At 35.4% G+C, this 17,368-nt stretch overlaps 1 long non-coding RNA gene across 2 annotated transcripts; it reads right to left on the bottom strand.

Moving 5' to 3' along the window:
- Positions 1–214: 214 nt before the first annotated feature.
- On the bottom strand, positions 215–4,394 carry LOC143885242 (uncharacterized). Of its 2 annotated transcripts, none has more exons than XR_013253176.1 (2): positions 3,907–4,394; positions 215–714 (listed from the first exon to the last, which is right to left on the bottom strand). It is a non-coding gene; the product is annotated as an uncharacterized LOC143885242 (long non-coding RNA). The 2 variants fall into 2 exon arrangements; XR_013253177.1 differs by having other exon boundaries at positions 215–654.
- Between the last annotated feature and the right edge of the window lie 12,974 nt (positions 4,395–17,368).

Below are 17,368 nucleotides of genomic sequence, written 5' to 3'. Positions count from 1 at the left end.
GGGTAATGTATTTTCAATCGGCATTCACTGAATCAAAGTTTCAGTGCCAGTGTTTATCATTTCAATTTCATCTTTGAAAGGTTGGGATTGGCGCTCCTCCTCTCGTTCAAGTAATTGCTGTGACTCAAGTGGAGTTTCGTCAATTTTGTCCTCATTTGAAGAGGGAGTCTTATTTTAAGATCAGAAGCACACTTAAGAACAGACACAAGTGAACTTTTTGGAACTGACCGAAATTTTATTTAAAGAAAAGCTATTACATCAGACGACCTATCCTGAACATGCTCAGGATTCACAACTCTAAATAAGAAAGGGAAACAGAAGATAACTTGCCTGGACTAGGCATTGACCTTTAACTGTAAGACCGGACTCAACAATTATACTGACCATGATGACTGACTCAACATAAAATAGTAAGTGACTAAAACTTTAACTGCTGCAACTGTTTGGCGTTGAAGGCTCGGCGAAGGCTGGTTCGTTCTGAACATCATCATGGCTGATACTTTCAATTTTGGACAATGATGACTGATTCGCATAGGGAAATGCCCCTAGCTCAAGGATTCTGAGAGTGAACTCTGAAGGACTTAGCAAAATAATCTTGAAAAAGGTAGCCCCTAGAGGAGGAACAGACCAGGGGTACAAGCAAGATTGGATTATCTGGACCAGGCATGATCAGATCATGAGAACGCATAATCGAAAGATTGTGAGATTCTGCATCTGCCAGTTAGGGGATGGCATGAAGATACGATCGAATCGTATGACAGAAGAACGAAAGGCGCACGATCAAAAGATTAGATGAGATAGCATAAGATTGCTTTCAACGGATAGATCATGAATGACTAATCCTATGAGATCTTTGGAAATGATGGGATTTATATCCTAACCCAAAGGGAATTTTTTTTTTTTCACATTTTATCAGTGTTACCTGAAGGCATCAACCTTAATCCTAATCTATCGGAGTGGAGAGAGAATCTCGACTCATGACTTTGTTCGTGTATATAAGGACCGATCGTGACCATTGGAAGATGGACCACGGCCTAATCTAGACACCAATGGGTAGGATATCCTAAACTAGGCTCACACACGTGATGCACATGTGTTCGTATACTACATGCATGTGTGGGTTAATCTAGGGGTAAGGCCAAGAGTTCCCTTAGCGCGAATCCCTGCTCGATATACTGTACCAGTGTCCGGCGTATCAGTACGTGAACAAGAGATCCGTTTACGTACCATAAAGGTACCAGGCTAAGGGTGGAATGCTTCTCTAGCACAGAGGCACCAGGTGATGAAATCCCAGTCAACCATGCTAGATAACACTCCGGGTTCCTAAAATAGGACGTGTGTGCACGTGAGATGCAAGGGTTTAGATGCAAGTGATGTAAGTGTGTGCAATAAGTTCGCGCGATCTATGATGCCTTCAGGTTTTGTTAGATTAAGTTTGAGTAAAATGTGATGAGAAAATAAAACAAGACAAACTAATCTGACAAGTATACAAGAGATAGAGTTCTTATGAGCCAGTTAAATTAAATTCAAATGAATTATCTTTTGGAATTTTAATGAAGTTAGGTGATCCCCAGCAGAGTCGCCAGACTGTGGTACCCGGATCCCGCGAGGGGTGTGGGGCGCGAGCCGCCGCGCTCTCTCTCTTGGTCTCTCGTACCCACGCGATTGGCGTGTGCATTTTAATGTTGATTTGAATTAATCTTTCCTGTGAACTTGGGATCACTAAGGCAATCCGAATTCCACACGAAAGAGACTGACAGAGTCGCCACCTAGATGTGGGATCTAGGACCCGTAATTAACCAGAAATCTAGACTCGCTACCTGGTTACGAGAATGGAAGGTATGGGGAGTTATCCACCACATGCACCATTCTTGCCCGATAATCGGTCTTCGATTCCAAAAGCTAACTCTTTTAAATTTATTTTAAATGGCTCATTCAACTCTATGTTAATGTGCGAACTAAGTGACATGCATCCTATGATCTAATTTCAATGTGAATCCTAAATGTGTATCTTGATTTATTAATTTGTCTGGATTCAATCTAAGTGAAAGTTCTCCTAAAATTCTAATTTCATGGAAAGTCCTAAGTGATTTGATTAAGCATTTACAAGAAAATTAATATACAAAACACCACAATTTGTTTGTGGTGCCGACTCGCGGGTGGTATGCCATCAGACATCCAAGCTGCCTACGTACCCAAGCCTCACTGGGATCAGAGTCGACGTAGTTCGGTGCATTTAAGCTAAGCTACATATGCCTAACTCAACTAAGACACCGACCTAGACGGGATTGACTGTTTCAACAGTTTTAGGAGAAGTTATTTAATTCAAGTTGAAGATTTTATTATCTTAGGATTTCATCTAAGATGCTATATGATTCTCATCTAAATGCAAATGGTCCCTTAGACTAATGCAGGTTTGCCTACATCCTAGTTTACTAGGCTTGTCCTAGGGAAAGATTGGGTGACTAGTGTAACTAGACCTATGGCACGGTTGCTATACATAGCAAGCGTCCGTGATGAGGCCGGACTCCTGACTCTAGGACTCCCTAAAACCTAAGACTCCCTAAAACTTAGGACACGACACGACACGACACCAGTGTTCCTAAATTGGGCTCTAAGGGTTCCTAAAGGAATTTTGAATCCACCGGCTCTTGGGAATCTCGAATTCTTTTGGGTTTGTGGAAACTTTTAGAGTTTTCTTGAAGCTTTTATTATCTGAAGGTATTTAGTGTGTTTGGTAGCTTTTAAAGTTGTTTATTTAGAAGGTTTTAGTTTCATTTGAAATTTTTAGTGGTCTTTTGGTTAATGGCTTTTAACGGATTTTTATCAGTGGATTTTAAATGGGTGAATTTTAGTTTTGTTAATTTTAGGTTGGATGTACTTTAGATTAATGTCTTTCGATTTTGGTTTGGAAAATGACGTTAACACAACCAAGTTTTGACAATTGCACAAATTCGACAAACCATTGACCATTAAAAGATCTGACAAATGCAGCCCACTAAAACTGTCGTAACTCTTTAACCGCTTGGCCAAATTCAACGTACAAACATGCGTTGGAAAGATCTTTTATAGGGCTACAACTTTGTAGTTCTCCATTGTTTGTAAATCTGTGATTTAGAGGTTCGAATTTGTGTTGCAAACAAAAGGACAGCAACATTAAACTGGAAATGCCTAAAGGTGTGCCGCAACCATTTTGGACTTAACTTTTTAACCGCTCGCTGTCTGATCTAGCACGAATACTCGTTGGAAACGGCACGAAAATATCTACGACTTTGTAGTTAACCATTTCCCACGATTCTGTTGTTTAGAGGTCGAAAAATCTGTTTAAAGTCTAACAGCTAGCACTATGACGGGAATGATATTGGCACCCCCATGTTTTCTTTTGATAGTTCTTATTTTTTTAGTGATTAAAAGACGGTGAATATGAAAAATGGCTTGAATGGGCCTGAGATTAGATTCAAATGGGATGTTTGAAAAAGGGGTTGTTTTTATCTACTTGGCAAGGTGGGGTATGGATATTGGGTTCTTGAGATTGAGTGGGGGCTGTTGTTATCAAATTGGAGTGGGGGCTGTTGTTATCAATTGAAAGATGGAGGTTTTGTAAGCCAAATTAAATGGGTTTTGATAATTCATGTAAAATTCAAGTTTTCTTTCTTGTAAATGTTCAAAATTTTTAATGAATTGTTTTCCCAAAAGAAATCTAAATTCCCTAACAAGCCAATGATTTCAACATCCCATTGCAAATAGGTTCTAATGACCCTAACACATTAATTATATTTAGCATAAGTGAGAACATGACCAAGGCCAAACTAGTACAAAATTAAACATGACATCAACCAAAATATACGCAAAACAACACTCAATCCTACAAATATAGAAAAGAAAATAAAATTCCAAAAGACATACCTTTTTGTAGACGATATTCCATGCAAACTTATGGAGAAGAGGGATTTGGTCTAGAGAGAGGGCTTGAATTTTCTAAGAGAGGGGTTCTCTCCTCTTTTCTTTTTTTTCCTTCTTTTCTTTGGTGAGATGAGAGGGTATTTATAGGAGAATGGGATAGGAGGTTAGGTGAGGTTAGGTGAGGTTAGGTAAGGTTAGGTGAGGTTAGGTGATGTTAGGTGAGGTTAGGTGAGGTTAGGTGAGGTTTGGATGGTTATGATGGGAGGAGAGGTTAGGTGAGGTTTGAATGGTTAGGATGAGAGGAGAGGTTATGTGGTTTTGGATGGTTAGACCCAGGTCATGATCTGCCATTGATCTAACGATTTACGGAAATCGGGTCTCGGAATGGAATCAGGGTCCGGGCTATGAAGTGACCCTAGCTTATTTTGTCCCGATTGATGATCCGTAAAGTCAGATCAAGATATTAATGACCTAAAACATATAAATCAATGATAGAGGGGGTTCTCACATGGATTTAACACACTAATTTATTTGTTGATTAAAACAAAACAAAATGGGGTGTCTACAGTACCCTATGAGAAGGGATCAAGCCAACGTAGTTCGGAATTGATTTTCCTAACTACTCTGAAAGACTCAAGATTTTTAAGGTTTTTGGTTTTTGGAATGTTTTTTATGTTTTTGACACAAGAGGACTGAATCCTATCATCATAAGGGGAGGACAGACTCCTGAGATCCCGCAAAGGTTAGACAGCATCCTATGCTTTGCGGGGGAATGAACAGAATAACAACTCTGCAAGGGTTGGACAACATCCTATACCTTGCAGGAGCGGATAGAAGAACATGATCTGATGAAAGGTTGGATAAAATCCTAACCCCTATGATGATAGAATTTGATTCTTGAACAAGAGGACTGACTCTCTAGACTAAGGACGGATTCCTATGCTAGTGGACTATCAAACCAAAATAAAGCTCACAAGTAATAAGGAAAAAAGAGACCCTGTGCATATTTGGCAAAGGAAAAACACCCAGCCGGGCCGGACAGCTACCTAGCCCTAGGGTGCAACAAATGTGCAACCCAATACCCATAAGGGTAGGGGTATGTTGCCAAGCCGAGTAAGGTGTTCTCCCAAAACTAAACGACGCACAAAGAGGAGGTTTAACAAGAGAATGAGACTGGGTAAGTCTCTTAGACACAGAGGTAGGATAGAGAAAAATGCTAACGAGACTAGGCAAGTCTCCTAGGATGGGCTTGGGCTATCACCTTCATCGCCCTTGCTGGGATACTAAAAGAGTTGCAAATACTATATAAAAAAAACAAATGTAATGGTTTTGCCCCTATCGTCAGTAACATGAGTTCATACATACCCTGAAAGATAACTCTAGGTCACGCTCATAACACCTACGAGAAATGGATCTACTAATCCTCCTAGTAATTTGCGCTTACACATGTCATGGAAGAGAGATATCTGATTTATACCTCCAAGCACTTGGAAGAGCAGGTCTTGATGATATTCCAAACATCCCTAAATGATTTCACCTCACATATGCCTTGAAATAAATGATCTCTCAGCCATACAAGTATTCATAGATGAATGGGACCTCAAAAGACAAGAGAAAAGATTACTCTGTACATAGAGGCTAAGGGTGATTTAAATGTGTATGGGATTAAGCTACTTAAACTATACAGAAATTGCAAACATATACGAGCTGCTAGTGAACAAGTCTTGTCGATGAACATTTAAACACAAATTTCTGAAGAGAAAACATGGTATAGGAAAACTCAAAATGACAACAGCAACATGATACATTTGAGCTGAGAATTACAATTCTAAAGAATCTGATTAAAATGAAGAGCAACTGTCCATAATTGTGAATAGCATAAAAATAATTTAAATCTCTAATGAACACCATAACCATGAGACACAAAATAAAAAGGAATGGGCAAAGTTATCAAATATTTATAACTGGAGCCTATACAAACTGCTGAATTCTAGAGTTATGCAAGGTATAACAACAGTATCAAATTTATAACATCTGACCATTACAAATAGGCTTGACTAAATTTATAAATCATTCTAAACATGAATTGAAATACAAATTTAGCTAGGCTAAATTTACAACATGGACAGAATCTGTGTTGAATCACAAATGAAACTGAACCAATTTCTTAACATGAACAGTCATACACAATTTTTGACAATTATTGAGACAATTAAAGGCAAGAATGAATTATAATTCATCACAATGACACAGGCTACAGGATTTTTATCTGAATAAAAATGAAAATAAACTACAAAATTCCTTTACTTTAGCACCATGGAAATGAGGAGCTAAAAGTTCTCTTAATTCAGTACCATATAGATGAACTACATATATTCAACATATATTTATTCATCTATATGATCAAGAAATCTATCGAATAAACAATTACACAAGCACATGTAAATTCCTCAATAGAATGGCTTCGTCTCAGTTGAGCAGCCAACAAGATCAACCTATCTCAATTACATAACATTCTTTGTCAGAGAATAATCTAAACAATGGTACAACATGCATGCTTAGGCCTTGAAAATTGGAAAATCTTCCTCTTATCTCCAATAAATACATCATCCTCAGCTTATTTCCAAAATTTCCACAATTCTATGTTATCACTTGCCCAATAATAAAAAAAAAATGATGTCTCCTACCTCTACAGGGCTCAAGCACATTATTATTTTTTATTCCTTTCTAAAAGGCCTAAAGAAACTAATGGAAGTCCAATGAATTAAACAACAAAGCTCTTGGATTAGATTTACTATAAGCAGTCCTTATATTTACTCTTCGAAATTAACATATCCAATTATACAAGCCCAAAGGAGAAACAAGATTGCATGACAACTCTATGACTTACTACATCAAAGCAGTCGGTCGTAATACACCCCATATTACAACTGAAATAACTATATCAAGGATACACATTTTTTAGGAACATAAATTCGAGGTAGAGTGCAAAACAGAGAAACAATATTTATGTTAACAGTAATGAAGTAAAATCTGAATGGAAAATAAACCTGTCAAATATACATCGCATGATTAAATGTTAAATTTCCCCTTGAAAACATGTAATGGAAAAATATAACAACCCTTCGTTTTTCTTAAAAAAACTTGACTGACATCTTAAATTCTGTAATATCTTCATGAGATTTTCATAAACTATGAAGTTCAGAACATTCATTTATTTAAAATATATATATATATATATATATATATATATATATATATATATATATATATATATATATATGTACACACTATAACCTGAAGCTAATGTTATTTCCCCATTTATAAACTAAATTATAGATTGCAGATGACAGTACCATTGATATCAAAGGCATTGAGGATTTTCCTTTCAAACTATCTTGAGATAAGCACATATATAGAAGAACAATTAAACATATAAACCTATCCCATATTAGAAACACATGTCTGAAGAATCACACTTAAAACGAATCTTCATAGGACCTTAAATTTCCATGACATCAAAATTAGGCATTATTGGGACCAAATAAAATTGTTATCAAATAAAAAATCAGCACATTCATATAAACCAACAACATAGTCAGTTCAGGCTATTGACGAAATGAAAACTTAGAGTTAAATATATTCCAAGAATTTCTGAAATCACGATACAACGAAAATCAAATCCTTCTCTAACCACTACATTGATCAGACTCCTTAATTATGCAATCAAGTCTTTCCTCTATGCACTCCAGGCATATTCATAAAAAAAAATAAAAGGGAATGAAACCCATGTGATCAGTTATGAATAAATGATGGACAGCAGCTACATGTTAATAAAAAATTAATTATGATTGTAATGTGCAAACCTCCAAGGAATCTATCAACAAGACCATGACAACTATGAAGAAGGCTGCTATGTGAAATATAAAGGATGTTATTATGAGCTGAACTTATGCAAAACAACGGTTAGATTGTGAGCCAAATCAGTGCAGAAACAGTGCAGAAATATGCAGAAAATGAATTGACCCAGTGCCAAAACAGTGCAGAAAATATGCATGAAATTATGGGGACAACAGATGTGTGCTTTCAAACCATTACACATTACAATTATAAAGTGCATACAACTGTGAGGACAACAGCTGTGTGTAAAACAATGAACAATATATTATCTAAACAAATTAAAGAGCTTACTAAAAAAAAAAAAAATAGGGAAATAATACTTCTATTATCCCAACAGGTATCAAGATACTATTCTGGAATAATTGCCATATGAATGATATCATTCATTTTTTTTTATTCAAGGGGAAGAATTTCCTATAATCAGTGCTATACTTAATTCCTATATGAAAACTTTATTTGTTAAAACTATTACTTATTAAAATAAATTCAACTCCTAACAAAATGAGTGGCACAAGACAATGGTAGTGAATAAAAGTATGAAAAAAAAATGTCAAGTGGGAACTCTATTAAAATGGCCAGCATAATTTTTTTTTTATCTTCACAGTATAAGGTCATTCACATTTTTAGTAAAAAAAAAATGTAAGATTCTATGTGAGACCAACGGGTTATTTAAATGCCAATAATGATAATTTAATCTTAATATTCACATCTATATACTACCAAAATAAAGAACTGTTTTATACAAACAAAAAAAAAGATAACCGGCCCCTGTTAATATGATAATGCCAAAGTAAACTAATGGATCACAATATCATTGAAATTTTCTTTTATTATACTTAAAACCCAAGATCTGTCCCCTATTTACTGTTCTATCTCAAAGAATTTAAACAAATAAAATCAAAACAATTAAATAAGCTTAATATTTGAATTATCAATCTCTCAACCTATACTACTTATTTATAATCACTATCCAACATTCACAACTGATAAGGTACATGTAAACAGTGAAGAAAACAGGGGAAATAATGGCTAAAATAATAGCAAGAGAGTGGACATAACAGGGCTGCAATCTTAAACTGAATTAGGACTACACTCGCAGAAAATTGGGAGCATAAACCAATGCCACAACAGGGCAGAAATGTCATTTGGAAATAGATATTGTCCAAGATGTTTTTTTTTTATGGTTGATTTTAAGGATAAAGATACCAAATGTTAAAAGCATTAGGAAGAATTTGATAAAAAAAAAAATGGCATCACACTAGAGAGTATTACCTATATTGAAGATAATAAAAATCATGTAAATGTCAAACCTTAAAACTGAAATCCAATGAAGCCATCTCAAAAACTTAAATTACTTTGATTTAAAGACAAAGGAACTCGAAGGGAAAACTACTACATAGATCATATTAGTAATTTACAAACCCTGAATTGTGATGGGATTTAATAAACATAATAATCCCTTTGTTAACGACCATTTCAACAATGGAGAGTGATTGATATTTAATCACAAAGATGATAGAACACATGTAAGAATATCTTAAAAAGAAAGAATAAAATAAAATAAAATAAAATAAAAAATAATAATAATAAGGAATGGAAGGATATAATACCATGATTTTTTTAAAGCTTTTACTATATTCTCCCATTCCATTTACGAACAGATTAAATGAAGCTATCCTAACTTGATAATATTATCATTAAAAAAAAAATGATCCATAGTGCAATAATCTTAAAACAACATACAGGAATGAATGCTCACTCCTTTTTGACATTTGAAACCACCTCTAAAACTCTTAGGATATTCTTAGAAATGAGGTACTGTATATAATGTTGTAGACCTACGATTATAACTATCTCAGAAAATATATAAGAATATTCATTTTATTAAAACAGTTTGTAAGTAAAAAGTCCAAAATGATTTTCTCTTGGCTTCACAACTTGAATGATTCTTAATGGATTAATACTACACTAGTCTAAACCATATTATTATTTAGACAAACATGTCACTTTGCAACCTAACTAGCCTAAAACCAGTTCTTTATGTAAGATAAATATTATCCAAAAATTATCATGAAACAAGTGCTGGCTATACAAAGAAAATGAGTGGGGTTTAAGCAGTCAGAGAAACACTGAAGTAGTAACCTTGTATGTACAGTACGCTCGAACTGACATCATTCTAGAGATTATATCATAACAGGAATAATAATAATTCAGTATAAAAATTAAAACACTTGATTCACTAATGACTTAAACAGTTCAATGAACCAAACTGAATAAAACTTAAGCCCAAAACACACAACAGTCCAAACAAGTATATTCTAAAATTCAGAAAAGAAAAAAAAAACAACATGGATCTAATAAACAGGACATCTCTACATCTTCAAGATTAATAAGAAAATCAAAGGCCTTAACTTCTCAAAAATAAAATTAAATTTATTTACAAGAATAAAATCAGGCTACTATTTTCCATGCTCTGAACATTATTTGAAATTATTCTTTCAATTACTCACAATCAATCTTTCAAAATATATTCTATGTAAAGGATTCTCAAATAAAAAAATAAAAAATATAAGTACCTGATAATGCTATCAATCGATTATAACAAATGATTAGTCGCCTTTGAATTTCCTTTGAGAAATTTTTTTAAAGCTCTTTGAAACAAAGATCTGAACTAGTAACTTGCTGTAAAAAAAAAAAAAAAAAAACTTGAACTACTGTCTCAAAGAAGATGATCTCTGCTCTTCGAATCACCTTCTTTCAACATCAAATGGACAGATCTATAAACAGATGAGCCAAAATAGAATGGATCTAAAGCTTCATGGCACAGGAACCATAGATCTGGGATTTCAAGAGGTGTAGAAGAAGTAAATCTTGATTTTAGGAAATTGTCTTGATCTGAAAGAAAACTTAGAACCTGATCTATTGAAATTAAGAAAAGTAAAAGAAGTATGAGGTTTGAGATGAAAGAATTCAAGGCCTTTTACAAGCAGAGGTTAAATCTAGGATTTAAAGCCTTGAATTAGAGTTTCTAAGATGAAAATCAAAGAGATCAGCTATGGCAATGGAAAATGAGAAAAAGCTATAGATCTAGCAAAGGAAAAAGAAGCTTGGAGGAAAAAGATTGTTCGAAATTTCGATCGGAGATCCGACGAGATCTAAATGAGAAGATGACTGGAAAACTAGGGTTTGAAGCTAGGATTTTTTTTAAAAAAAAAAATTTCTAAGGTTTACAACAGAGAAGAGAAGAAGTTAATGAAAAAGAAAAGACAAAATCGTAGCTGGCCGGGGTTTGGATCAGAGCTCACCGGAGATCCCGTCGGAGAAGGTAGGGTTGGGGATTCAAGATCTAAATCTAAAGTCGAAACACAGAGAAACCGAGGGAGAAAAAGAAAACCGGAGAAGATGAATAGAGTTTTGCAGACAACCGACCGGAAAAACATCACCGGAGAAGAAGAATACGAATGAAAAGGGTTTGAAATCTCAAATCTGCTTTCTCTCTCTCCTCTGCGAATTTTTTTTTTTTTTTTTTAAGCTTTGATTTTCGTTTTTATAGAAAATTTTTGGAAATGATATTGGCACTACCACTTTTGATTGGCGCGCGGTTGCGCGAAACTTTGATGAACGTGCGACATAATCATGTCCCATTCGGATAAAAATCGCACTATTCCAGAATAAATTCGCCCCCTTCACAGGATAAACACACCCCCCTTTTCTGTTTACACTACGCACACTATCTTGGCTTGTTTGCTAGGCAAACAAGCTCGGATCTCGACGAAATTTTGCAGGGACCTTGATGGGACCCTAAACTAGCTTGGGATGAAATTTCGAGTTTTAAAACATTGGTTTGGTTAGGGTTTGCTCAAACATGGGAGGTTTAGGGTACGGTCAAAATGGGGTGTCTACACTATGAAATTGTGTCTGAATTGTCATCATTGTGTAAATTCATCTACAGCTTAGCTGAATGTCCCTTATGTCTAAATCATAGTTGCTTTGCAATCCAATCTGTCCTTCTTGTTAATTGGGTGAATTTGTGACCGCCATTCATTTGTAAGGTTTTGTAGATAGACACAGTTGGCTTCTTCGATTAGGGGATCAAGGGTAAATGGAATAGTTGAGCGCACTCTCTATTCATATGGATCTGAAGATGTGTGCCTTTTTCCTTAGTTCTGTGCTATGAACTTGAGGGTACGGTTCAAATTTTAACAGAAGATCAGTGTTTGCAAAGTAATGGTAATTACTTGAAGCCCCTCCTTTCTTCTCTCCTTTTCTCCCCTTCAAGTTTTCAGTTGATATTCAGGTTTCTAGAGCTTCCCCTGCTTTTTGAACTTTCATTGGAGTTCATGGTTTTCAATAGCATTTGATATTTTCATCGATTTTGGGAACAGTTCCTTGGGTTAAGGCGAGGACAGACAATGACCTCTTGAGCCAGAACCCTTATTCAATCAAAAGGGATAAATAAAAACCATAAAAAATACAAAACAACAAAAATCCAAAAAAAAAAAAAAAAAACTTAAAAAACACTAAAAATGTTTTTCGAAAAAACTGTTTCGAACTATGATTGCTTGATCCCTTTCCACAGGGTACGTAGGCAGCTTGGGACCGTCATCCCAAGTCCAGTCAAACATTTTCAAACCTTTTTGATAAATTCTTTCAAACTTTGTAAATAAATCTTTTCAAACCTTTCAATCAAACATGTTAAATAAAATATTTTCAAACCTAAAAATATATAAAAACTAAAAATGGGCAAGGATGGTGATTGTCAGGTCACTCGGACCCTCTTTTCATTCCATTTCCGATTTTGATCATGGTTTTCAAGTTTTCATCGGTTTTCTAACGTTTTATCAGGTTTTGAGGCGATGACGTAGCGTGGCCCCTTCACAGGGATTGTCCTCGCTGAGCCCAACAATAGGCTATGACGACCACGAGACTTGTCCGATCTTTAGCGGATCAGGATCGCTAGGCTTGATTCCTTTAGAATCGCTCCCTGAGCCTATCGTATGTCCCATTTTCTTTTCCCTGACATTTTTTGTCCTCACATACCGTTGATTTTTCGATTCCTTTCTTTCCTTGCATCTTTTAGCTCATTATGTGTTTGTCTTTAGTTTCTTATGTGTTACTTTTAGCTTGCTTACTTTTCTAGCATGTGATTGATTATTATTTTCTTAGCATTATCTCTTGCATAGGCTCGCATGCTAGTGTGTTTATTCTACTGCTATGGTTGTTTACTGCTTAGCATTATCTTCTACGTAATCAGGTGCATGTTAATGTGTTTACTTCTTTATCTTGAGTGTTTACTCTTTAGATATATCTATTGATCAGTTTCACATGCTTAGCTGTAATATCTATCCTTTCATCTTATCTCGATTATCTGCTTAGATGTAGTTCTTTACTGCTTTTCCTGCTTATTTTATAATATCTGTCATTATCTGCTTAGCTGTAGCTATGCATGTGGTTGTTTACTGCTTTTTCAGATGTGTTGAATTAGGATTAGATGCGATGAGTTAGGATTTGTTTGTTTTTCTTTGCCCGTCCCCGGGTGATGCATGCTTAAGTAGACGTCTTCTCGGGGATGCCCGTTCCCAATTCACATGATTTTAACCCAAAATTCTTCGAAAAAAATAAAAAATGACATAAGAGACCGAGTGCGCTTGGGCGGGTGGGGGTGCCTAACACCTTCCCTACTCGTAACTAGGCACATACCCATTCTTCTCTGGTTATCCGTTGCAACAGAGTAATTATTGGTTCCAGGGCCGTATTATCTGGATGACGACTCTTTCTTATTTTTAGGTACGTCTTGGTTCCGAGTTTCCACTCTAGATCAAGAGGTACCTCATATATCGCCACTCATGCTGTGAGGGCACCATTTCGAGAGTTCCTTGGTAGAGCTCTCCTTCACATGTGGAGATCCAAAGGATCTAGGGGATCTGTCCCTCAATATTCTCGGATCGCGGGTCCACACCAACTACACTAATAATGTAGAGAGATCCCCATTTGTTCCCATTTATTATCATATAATTATGAAGGTCCTGCAAATACGGTAGAGGTTTATTTAGAAATTATATGGTGGCCGACCGTGAATTCCCGAGAAGGTAGTACGTCAGACGTACAAGCTTGATATTTGACCCAACAACAGCTTCTTAAAAAGGGCACTACCCTTGGATCAAATATCAAGGGTGGTACCACTTTCACGTACTCCACCATATAAAAATCGAGGTTTAGAACTACAAAAAATGTAGAGGGCTCTTTTGTTTCGCCCAATCAGGATCAGAAGTATCCTCCTTGTTAAAGGTCAATAAATCTGAAGTCCGTGATATAAACCAGGCTCTCAAAAAATCCTCAGTTAGGTTCTCTCCTATGTTTAGATTCTTTATTCCTAAACCTCTTGTCTCCATATTGGATCAAGAACGGGGCCCTTACCCAGTCGGTATTATTTTGAGATGTTCCATATATGAGCCTCTTCAAATGGGGCATATTGTTATTCATTCGATGATCCTTATAGGAGGCAGTCATCGAGAATTAATTATTGGGGATACAATCGGAATTAAAATCAAATAAAAATCAAGAGATTGGGATTGGATTGCTCGACCCCGTCAAAACATTGAACTAGTAACAAACAAATCTAAAAGAAAACTTGATGATTAATTATGAACATCAAAATGAACATATCATATGAAAATACAACGGATTCCCACATCAATATAGATAGATGCCAAAATTTATGGATTATCCATATTTTTATCAATATTTTTTTACAGAGGCCTTTGCCTCTGTTCAATACATAGAGACTGAAGCCAACTTTGGTTGGTTAATCCTATCTTCACAGACCAAGAACTACATGATCACCTCTTTCATTCTGGGATGACGAAGGGATCGTACCATTCGGGCACATGCATCTCAGGTAATTCAATCTAATGGTTCTTCATTATCTTCATATGGCCTTTTTTTCCTAGGTGCCCATTTTGTCTGGGCTTTTAGTTTCATGTTTCTATTCAACGGCAGATCCCAGCTGCCTATTAGTAAGGGCCTCAGCTAAGATAGATGTGTCGCTTCTCTTTTTTGGCAGGTTCAATATCTATCCTTATCTGACTAGGAGCCAATCTTCAAAGGACATCTTTGGCCAACCCATCTATAGGCCTAGCTTCTGAATCTGCCGGTCGTGGGCGGGATAATTAAAGTTGTTTGTCTCGATTCATGCCCCTCCTCGGCCATCTATAATTGGTTGGTTGATGTATCGATGTTCTTCTTTCTTTGTGTCCTTCTGAACCGAAGCAAAAGTTTCAATACCCAAGACTAAGTAGGGAGTGTCTCTCCTATAACCCGTTCCTTGTCTTTGTTTCTATTGCATTCTATCTCATCATATAACATTATGTTCTGCGGTATTTGAGAATCACCATCAATACCTTGGTGTAGATCTGGGATAATCCTTTTTTCCACAACCCTGGGACTTAATACACATTTTGGAATTAAAGTATAGACACTTGTCACCTTTAACAAATTTTTCATTAATATTTTTCCTCGGGACCACCCTAATCAGCACTAAAACATAACTAATAGGGGGTGTCCAAACAACATATTTGGGGGCAAAAAAATTAAGAGAACTTCTTATAAATAAGAGGTTAAGGCCTCATTTGTGATTTTTTAAGGGGCTCCTTATCAAAACCCTAGCAGAGAGAGTGCAGAGAAGGAACCCTAACTCACTTTCCCAAAACCTTAGCTCATGTCTTCTTCTCTGATCATTGTTTTCCGATCAAAGTCACCGGAGTTCTGGTCAGTTTTTTTTTTTTATGAAATCAGACATTGTTGCTAGATTCCTTCATCTTCCTCTATTTTGATCACTATTACTACTCCTAAATCCTAGTTCTTCATCATTTTAAAACCTATTTTGTAACTTGAAACCCTAGATCCTCATTGTCTTCTTCGATTTACCTCTGTCTTTGCTCCGATTCAGCTTTGTTTTGGTTAAAATCATAGATTTGAGCTAATTTGACCCTACTAAGAAAGGAAAATAGGAGATAGAGATTTGTTGAAGATTACAACTGGAAAAACAAGATCTGTACTTTCCTAGAGCATTTTGAGGAAGAATAAAGAGATTTGAGCAAAAGAGAGGCTTCGATTTTTTTCAAAAAAAAAAATTCAGTTGTCAAGAAAAAATCAAAGTTCTATTTTCAGTTACAGCAAAGAAGGCATTTTTGTTTAGTTTTCATGATAATATTAGCTGCCTGAATTTGATTGCATGTAGATCTATTGTTTCCTTGATAAATGACTAATCATTTGTAGATTTGTGACTTTTTATTCCTTATTGTGGTGACTCTTTGATGCAGAACGTGCGGCGTGCATCAAATCTTTTATTTTTTATTTCTTATTTTCATCATTTTATTTGTGTTATTTTTTTTTGGGACGTCAAATCTTGTTCTTTTAGCATGATTTTGGTGTTTTTTAGAAAGGTTTTTCGATTACCTATCTAAATAGCCAAAGATTACGCTATTTGGAGTTGATTTGGCTAAGTTATATGTAGTTTTAGGATATGGTATAGTTATATTGCGGGATTACTATTTTAGGAAAGCTTTAGTCATGTTTCTTCTTTTTATTTATGTTGCTTTAGTTAGAAGATTGAGAATAATAGTTAGGCAAGAATTTGGGGTTGCTATTCTTAGGTTTTGGATCTTTATATTATGTAATGGCATGAGGAAAGAAAGATAGATTTGAATAAAGTTTTTTTTTGGGCATCACTTGTGAAGAGAGCATTGGCTCTTTAACGTGAGTGAAGGAGCTTCGCTCCTTTCACGTGTTATATTGGAGTTTCTCTCCAGACCGTGGCATGGGTTTTCAAACCCCCATGAGATTATTTTAGTTGATGCTTGTGTTTAATCTCTATCTTATGTTGCCGCTCCACACTCCCCGCATCACTCTTTATGTAGGAGTGATGTTTAAACAGAGAAAATTACATTGATTTCAGTTTTCATTTACGGAAAATTTATACTGGCATAAAAATAATTATGTTTTGGCTATGTACTTAGAAATGAGAGGATTTAATCCTGTTATTGGAACGATTTTGGTTGTTGAATTACATATAATCTATTCCTCACAATAAAATTGATAAATAGGATCGAAGAATCTATTGTTTTAAGAGTAATTTAATTATTTGTTTGAAAATGAAATGAAACAGTTGTATTTTAGACTTGTTTCTTATGATAATTGATGAAGTATATTAGATCAGTTGTATTTATGATGTAAAAGTTCAGATTTGAAAATTCATATGTTTTAAAGAGGAAATGGAAAATATGTCTAGGATAGCATTTAATTCTGAAGTGAGAGTAATGTTTCTGGACAAGTTGAGGTTTAGGTGGACTTTTTGAAAAAAAAAATAATGTCTTTTCATATATATAGGACTTTATCAGTGATCAGGTATATGTAAATGAGATGTAAATGTCAGGTCAGGATGTATGTACTAGTTGCTTTTGTCTCTTCCCTGTTGATAGGTGTAGAATGATATTAGGTTGATTATGGTTAGGTGTACATACAGCTTACTTAGTTCATTTCTGCTGACGTATGTGAAGCAATGTTA

Source organism: Tasmannia lanceolata, unplaced genomic scaffold (genome assembly GCF_043159265.1).
Source record: "Tasmannia lanceolata isolate RefF3 unplaced genomic scaffold, GAP_Taslan_0.1 ptg000008l, whole genome shotgun sequence".
NCBI classification, from domain to species: Eukaryota; Viridiplantae; Streptophyta; class Magnoliopsida; order Canellales; family Winteraceae; genus Tasmannia; species Tasmannia lanceolata.
The sequence above is the reverse complement of the archived record's forward strand: the minus strand, read 5'-3'. Positions and strand labels throughout refer to the sequence as shown.